Genomic DNA, 6483 nt, shown 5'->3' with positions numbered 1-6483 from the left:
GGACTACAAACCCCCGCCTCAATGCCAGCTATTTGTAGAGATGAGATCTCCCTCTGGCTCAGGTTGGTTTTGAACTCCTGAGCTCAGACGATCCACCCACCTCAGGCTCTCAGAGTGCTGGGATTACAGGTGTGAGCCACCGTGCCCAGCCCTTTGGATTAGTGGCCTCATAAAAGAGATCTCAGAGAGCTGCCTCATCCTTTGCACCATGAATCAGAACGTAGACCCTCGCTAGACATAGAATCTACTGGTGCTTTTACCTTGGATTTCACAGCTTCCAATGCAAGTGTGAGAAAAAAGTTTCTATTGTTAGGCCTGGCACAATGGCTCACACCTGTAATCCTAGCACTCTGGGAGGCCGAGGCGGGTGGATTGCCTGAGCTCATGAGTTAGAGACCAGATTGAGCTAGAGTGAGACCTTAAGAAACTACATCCAGGCAAACAGGATCACGCTGCCACGGAGTGTAGGCATGTGCCTTGTCTCTAGAAATAGCCGAGCATTGTGGCTGATGCTTGTAGTCCCAGTTACTTGGAAGGCTGAGGCAAGAGAATCACTTGAGCCCAAGAGTTTGAGGTTGCTGTGAGCTAAGATGCCACAGCACTCTGCTGAGAGTGACCAGGTGAGACTCTGTCTCAAAAAAAAAAAAGAGGACACCAATTCTATTCATGAGGACTCCTCACTCATGACTTAATCACCTTCCAAAAGCCCCGCCTCTTGGTTTTCTAGGCCTGGTCAGCAAATAGCAATAGCAGATTTCCCTAGTATATTTAGTATGAGTTCTACAGCTCATCTTCTTAACCAGCTTTAGCAGTCTCAGATCTACCAGCTGGAAAATAAATGGGGTTTGCATGAATTCCACACTGAACTGAAATACACGGGACTGCAGTGTTCATATACTTTTCTTCTGATTGTCCTTAACAGTTCTTCAGAAAATTGAATGTTGTCAGAAGATCAAGAAGCTCAGGAGGATGAATTGCTGGCTCTGGCAAGTATTTATGTTGGAGCTGGATTTAGAAAAGCAGAGTCTGTCCAAGGTAGAGAAACCAGGATTTATTTGGATTTGCCACAGAATTTCAAGGTATTTGTGAGTGCTATAGGTTCTATGCAAGCACTTAGACAACCTATGGGAAGAATACCGTGGCAGTGTGGTCCTGTTTGCCTGGATGTAGTTTCTTAAGGAAGAGATCCTACCGCACCTGAATATTGTTTCCCCTTTTGAGCTCAAGATGGGTTCTCAGAAAAAGGTTCAGAGAAGGAAGGCTCAGGCCTCTTCCAACAGAGCTAGATTTTGGAGGAGCTGCTACATCTAATGAAGACTAAGAGGAAATTGTGGATGATAGAGCTGTATAGTGGAATCATTGTCAAGTCTGATTCACAAAATCTTGGACTTTGATCAAACTCAGCAGATAAAATGCTTTAATAGTAAATTGTTTCTGTGCAATATCTGTTTCTGTGAGAAACTGGGTAGTGAATGCAAGTACTTCTTCGAGTGTAGGCATGTGTACTACAAAGCCTATCTGAAGGACTACTTTGAAATCCAGATAAGAGATGGCCAGGTTCAAGCCTCAGCTGCCTGGAACCAAAGTGCCCTACAGTGGCCATTCCCAGTCAGGTGTGCTAGTGGAAGCAGAGTTGTTTGCCCGTTATGACGGCCTTCTCCAGGCTACCCTGGACCTGATGGCAGATGTGATGTACCACCCCTGCCCTTGCTGCCAGCTGCCTGGGATGCAGGAGCCTGTGGCGCCATGGGTATCTGCTGCAGCTACAATTTTGCCTTCTGTATGTTGTGCACATCAACCTACCATGGGGTCCCTCCATGTAATGTGACTGTAGAAAAATTAGTAAACTTATGAAATGAGTACCTGCAAGCAGATGAAGCCACTAAAAGATTTTTGGAACAGAGGCATGGTAAGAGGGTGATTCAGAAGGCACTGGAAGAGATGGAAAGTAAGGAATAGCTAGAAAATAGCTCAAAAAGCTGCCCGTGTTGTGGGACTCCCATAGAGAAATTAGATCAATGTAACAAGATGACATGTACTGGCTGTATGCAGTATTTCTGCTGGATTTGCATGGGTTCTCTCTCTAGAGCAAACCCTTACATGCATTTCACTGATCTTGCTTCCCCATGTTTTCACTGGTTGTATCATTCTGTGAATGTCAATGGAGATATTTGGGAAGATGAGATTGAAGACTAGTTAACTCCTGCTCAAGATAAGGAAGTGGAATGGTTGGCCCGAGTCTTTTATCACGAACACAAAGTACTCCTGAAGAGTATTTAGGGTACCAATCAATTGCTCTTCCTATGTAGACAGTATGGAAGAACAAGGTATATATTTTCATGTGGTACTACAGATTAAGGCACATTCATGCTTTTTTAAAAATTATGATGATAACAATCATCTTCATATGTTTTATTTCATTTTTGGAGGAAATATTTCAGACATGAACCATGATGTTTGACAGATTGGCTTTATAAAATTAAGCAAGTTTTCTTCTGTTCCCTGCTTACTGATGTAACATATATTGAGAAAAATTATAAGCCAAAGGTTCAGAAAATAAAAGCTACAGAATATTAAATATTATAATGTTGTGCATAGCTCTGAATAGTTAAAAATTAAATATTTATTTTCTTCCGCAAGCTTTAAGTAAGGCAAAGAGGCTCAGGAGTTAAACTTACAGATCCTTTTTGTCTGAGAACCAACCCTCTGGTTTTATCTCTGAGAAGCATCCCTCTAAGCCATTCTGTTGGTGCCTCCTTACAGCTGGGGCTGGTGAGAAGCCTTATTCCTGAGAGTCTGATCTCCATTTACTCCCATGAGTCTGATCTCATTGACTCCCACGTCACTCATGTTCCTTCCACCTAAATATCTGCTAAGTTCTCTTTGGAAGGAACCCTTTATTCTATAACTGACTGAACGGTCCAATGTAATTTTGATGTCCTGTTTTCCAGAATAGAAATTTATAATAATCTTAAAAGTATTTTTTAAAACCACAAGCACTGTTGGTCACTTTATATTTATTAGTGGAGTATATAGTATATGGTTTTAGGCCAAATTTAGAATTTAATCATACTGGCTTAGAAGAATTTTAGCTTTATTCACCTTCCTGGGCAGTAGAGCCTAGATTCAAAAAAAACCCTTCTCTTTTGCTAACTTTCCTTCCACGTTCTCTCCCTTTACCTTCTGTTATTAAGAATAATGTTAATATTCCAGCAGCACATTTTTATTTCCTCCATTGGAATTGGAGAAAACCTAATATGTTCTCAAGCTGAATGTTCTTTAATTATCTACGTTAAATCTGTCTATGGCACCGTAGTTTCAGAATTCTCAACTTTGTGGTGTGTTTTTAAAGGTCTTCTCTAATGGGCAATGGGAATTTGGCTTCCTACCCTTTTTTGCAACAGCAGGGTTTTGGGGGTGATAATTTTGGATTGATAGTTAGAGTCCTATTTCCAGGTTTTCTTGGCTTTTTGAAAACCTGAATTTCTTTAAGGTTTGGTGAGTGTGTTGGTAGCAAAATAAGATTTTCTTGAAAAGACAGAAGAATTAGACTGTAGCTTAGAAACATGTTCCTTTTTTCCACATTGTCGTTGAAAATTGAGGAATCACTTTTAAGTTTTTGAACTGTGGGTGTCCAAAGAATCAGCAAAGACTACGTGTCTGGAATTTCAATAAGGATGCTTAATCTTAAAAATAAAAATAATTTTAAAAATCAAAAACAAAAATAAATAAAAGTCCTACCTCTTAATAGCATCACATGGGGAGTAGGTTTCAATATTTGAATTTGTTGGGGATACAAACATTCAGACCACAGTAGGCAACAAACAACAGTGATCCCTGCATAGTAAGAAATGATAAGGTTGAACTCTACAATTGTCCAGGTTACTTAGTTGGGGGAAAACTCAGCCAGAACTTCACAAACATTTGCATTATGGAGACAGAGTTGGCAGTCCATGGAGACCAAAATAGCTCGAGTTAGCAGGACAGAGTATAGAAGACAGAGCTTCCCAGAGATAACTCCAGTGAACAACAGAAGATCCTTTTCAAATATTCAGGAAAGAACCAATTGGCACATGCAAGTAGAGAAACTCCCAAAGGCTTGGGAAAGATCTGAAAAGATCAGAAAAATCATCTCTGGAGTTCACACAGAGCTAGGAATCGCTCTTGTTCCCACCAGCCAAACTAAGAAACATCATTTTTCATGAGGTATTAGGTAGAGTACTAAGAATGGATTTGCTTCAGTCATAGGGCAAAATTAGCCCTAGAATAAATATTACTCTTGTCTTGCCTAAAAAAAAAATAATAATAATAATAATAATGTAAGCAAGAACAAAAAGGATTAAACTCTTTTATGGCAATTTAACTGTGCCCCAGGACAAAGCTTAAGAATCTTTCAAGGAATACAAAGGCATTCAGCATCCAACAAGGTAAAATCAACAATTGGTAGGAAAGTAAAATGATATGACAACTTTGGGAAACAGATCAGCAGTTTCTTAAAATATCTACCTGCGATGGGATCCAGCCAGTTCACTGATACGTATTTTCTCAAAAGAAATGGAAACATATGTCTATGTGAGTACTCATATACTAATATGCATAGAAGCTTTGTTTGTAGTAGACAAAAGATGAAAACAACCCAAATAGTCATCAAAAAAGGAATAGATATAAGGCACTATATCCAAATAATGGAATACTGCTCTGTAATTAAAAGGAATTAAAGGAATGAACCGATGATGTATGCAACAACATGAATGAATCTCAAAATAATCACACTGAATTAAAAAAGCCAGACATCATGGAGTATACTGTATGATTCAATTTATATAAAATTGTAGGAAAAGTCAATTAGTCTTTTGTGAAATAAAGCAGAATAGCAATTGCCTGGGATAGGATGGCAAAGATTCAGAAATGGAGAGATTACAAAGGGGTGTGAGAAAACTTCTGGGGGTGATGGGTATGTACATTATCTTCATTGTTTTTATGGATTTAAAGGTGCATACATATTAAAAATAATGAAATTATATACTTCAAATATGTTCAGTTTATTATATCATTATGCTTCATTAGTCATCATGTTAAGTGAAATAAGCCAGGCACAGATAGGCAAACATTGCATGTTCTCACTCATGTATAGGTGCTATAACAATTGATTTCATGTGGTAGAGAGTAGCATGATACATCAGAGGCTAGGAAGGGTGTATGTGGAGGAGGGATAAAAAGAAGTTGGTTAATGGGTACAGCCATACGGTTGATAAATGAAGTAAGTTCTATTCTAATATTTGATGACAGTGTAGTGTGACTATAGTTAACAACAATGTATTGCATGTTTTAAATTTGCTAGGTGATGTATATCCTAAATACCCTGACTTAATCATTACACATTCTATGTATGTAACAAAATATTACATGTAGTCTACAAATATGTACAAATGTTATGTATCAATAAAAATTATACCCAAATAAAGCTGATGAAAATGACAAAGAAAGATTGAAACTTTAAAAAATTAACCAAAACCCAGTAGTCAATTTTAAACTAAAAAGGGGGTCATGCTATTAACTTCACAGAAGCTTGAAATCAAGACAAAAAGCTATAGACAAGATGGGTTTAATTCTCATGATTCTTTATCCGCAAAATAAACTAACACAAGAATGTATCAAGCAAAAGTTATAGGGAACACCGTAAAATAGAAATGCAGAAAATACAAGGAATATTTGACACATTTATTTAACATATTTCTCACAACATAGTATGAATATCACAGACAAAATGTAAGAATACAGAGGACCTATATAATCTCAAATTTTAAAAGGTACATTTACTAAAATAAGCATTGAACTGAATACCTAAAAACAGAGAATATCACTCTTTCAGGTGGTGATGGTGAATTTGCAGTAACTCAACTTCAAAGAAAAGCTTAGTGAAGCTTCAAATAGTAGAAATAATATAGATCATATTCAGATTAGAGAATTATAAAACTAAACATTATTAAAACAGAGAGCAAAAAATACTCCATTCTGTATTAGAAATGATATATATCCATAATATAATATAATATACATGGATCTAGCAGTGGAGATTGAAGTATTGCTATGTACAAGGATATGGATGAACCTCAAAAGCATAATGTTGAATAAAAAAAGCCAGATAGAAAAGAGAAGACACATACATGGTGTTAGAGGGCCAGGATAGTGGTTACTTTTGGGGAGAGAGTATGGTAACTGAGAAGAAACACAAAGAGAATTCTAGGATATAGATACTTATCTATTTCTAAATTTGGTATGGGCTAATGAGTGTATTCACTTTGTGAAAATTCATCATATACTTATGAGTCTTTAATTTTTCTTTATATGTGATACCTCATTCTAAAAGTGTGTTAAAGTTTTAAAAATAAAATTCTGAAAACTTGAATAAAAGAGTTAAAACAAAATCTTATAACTTCTGGAAATTAACAATGATAAAGTCACACGAATTAGGAACAAGAA

At 37.2% G+C, this 6483-nt stretch overlaps 1 pseudogene; it reads left to right on the top strand.

Moving 5' to 3' along the window:
• Positions 1-868: 868 nt before the first annotated feature.
• On the top strand, positions 869-2196 carry LOC128578062 (E3 ubiquitin-protein ligase RNF14-like; annotated as a pseudogene).
• The last annotated feature ends 4287 nt before the right edge of the window (positions 2197-6483 follow it).

The sequence above is a fragment of the Nycticebus coucang genome, chromosome X, assembly GCF_027406575.1.
Source record: "Nycticebus coucang isolate mNycCou1 chromosome X, mNycCou1.pri, whole genome shotgun sequence".
NCBI classification, from domain to species: Eukaryota; Metazoa; Chordata; class Mammalia; order Primates; family Lorisidae; genus Nycticebus; species Nycticebus coucang.
Note: the sequence above shows the minus strand (reverse complement) of the source record. Positions and strands in the feature narration are given on the sequence as shown.